This window comes from Coenobita brevimanus, chromosome 24, assembly GCF_032717465.1.
Source record: "Coenobita brevimanus isolate Jiangsu-jjx chromosome 24, ASM3271746v2, whole genome shotgun sequence".
NCBI classification, from domain to species: domain Eukaryota; kingdom Metazoa; phylum Arthropoda; class Malacostraca; order Decapoda; family Coenobitidae; genus Coenobita; species Coenobita brevimanus.
In genome coordinates this window covers 62,482,645-62,484,321 of record NC_136977.1, presented here as the reverse complement: position 1 = coordinate 62,484,321, position 1,677 = coordinate 62,482,645, and the positions used below count along the sequence as shown (strand labels likewise).

Sequence of the window (1,677 nt, the reverse complement as noted above, 5' to 3'; positions counted from 1 at the left end):
GGCACTTGCTTACACTATTATTATTATTATAGCTATTATTATTATTATTATTACTTCAATTATTATTATTATTATTATTATTATTATTATTATTATTATTATTATCATCATCATCATCATTAAACCGCTATTGTGATTTTAAGAGAATTTTTTATTTCGTAGCTAGAATTTTGTTCTACTTATATATTAAATGGTTCATCCAGTTACCTCCACCGATGAAGTTGGAAGAGGCTATGTATTCACCTACAGTATGTTTGTCTGTTTGTCCACACGATATCTCGAAAAGTTCTTACTGAATTTCAATGAAATTTTCTGGATGGGTGGGCCATAAGCCAAGAAAGAATTTATTAAATTTTGGGGCGGATCCGGATCCTATGTACCCAGCACATTATCTCCAAAAGTTCTCAATGAATTTCCAAAAAATATTGTGGAAAAGTGGGCCATGGATCAAGGAAACGTTGATTAAATTTTGGGGTGGATCCGGATCCATGTATCCACACAATACCACTACGGATCCGGATCCGGATGCTTTTTAGTGGCAGTGGCATTGGCGAAGGTATGCGCTCTCTGAATGCATTCTAGTTAATAATGTAGTGATAATTTCGTGGGTCTGTTTTCCCATGCTCAGTTTGAGTAAGTGTAATTAATTTTTTCATGACAATATTCTTTTCTATATTCTTTGCCACAAGACATGAGGATGGAAGGAGTGGTACCGGCACGTTTCAGATAAAGCAATGGATTATAACCCTGGCACTCTATTTATATAAAGCAGTTTTTAGGGGGATTGGATATTGCAGATATTGCTTCCAGGGCCGCGAGTCATCGGCGTGTGCAGTCTATAATATCACCCCTTTTGGCCACAGAGTCACCTATGCCTTTCTGTCACCTACTGGCTGTTGGTAAGATTCATTCATTCATTGCCAGACGCCATGTATCCCAAACGGGGTGGCCAACGGCTTAGAGTTAATTGTTTTACAGGGAGGGGCACTAATCCTCCACCAACCCCACTTGACACGTAGGGATGCCAACAGCATCTGGTGTTCCCAGGTGGTCACCCATCCAAGTACTAACCAGACCCAACGTTGCTTAACTTCGCTGATCGGACGGGAAGCGGTGTACTCAACGTGGTATGGTAAGATGCCCTGGACTAATCCCGCTTGTGCCAGTACTGTCCACAAGGAGGTGACACTCATTTGGTACCGGTTTCAAATTATCCCTGAACTGAAAGGGTTAATAAAGGCAGTTCAAATAAATCCACAAAAATACTAAAAAAAAAAAAGGGAAATGATAAATGAATAAATAAAACAAAATTCGATATATAAACGACGTCTTGGGTCTCAAACACACACACACGCACGCACGCACACACACACACACACACACACACGCACACACACACACACACACACACACACACACACACACGAAGGATAACAAAGTGCATCACGTGGACTAAACCGCTCTGTGAAATACGCGCTTCGATGCCTCCTACGCCATCGAGAATACGGCACACTGATTCGTAACGCCTCTTTCTTTGCTACTTATTCCGCAAACTAACACAATAAATACATGAAATAACGACCATGCAAACTTCAGACGATTTTATTCAACTGAGTCATAGGGGCCTGGACGGGTTACACGAAAAATAAATCGCTAAGAAAAAGGTGTTAGGAAATT

General features: G+C 40.3%; 1 pseudogene; it reads right to left on the bottom strand.

Annotated features, from left to right (window-relative positions):
- Nucleotides 1-1,022: 1,022 nt before the first annotated feature.
- LOC145393568 (5S ribosomal RNA) lies at nucleotides 1,023-1,141 on the bottom strand (annotated as a pseudogene).
- Nucleotides 1,142-1,677: the final 536 nt, after the last annotated feature.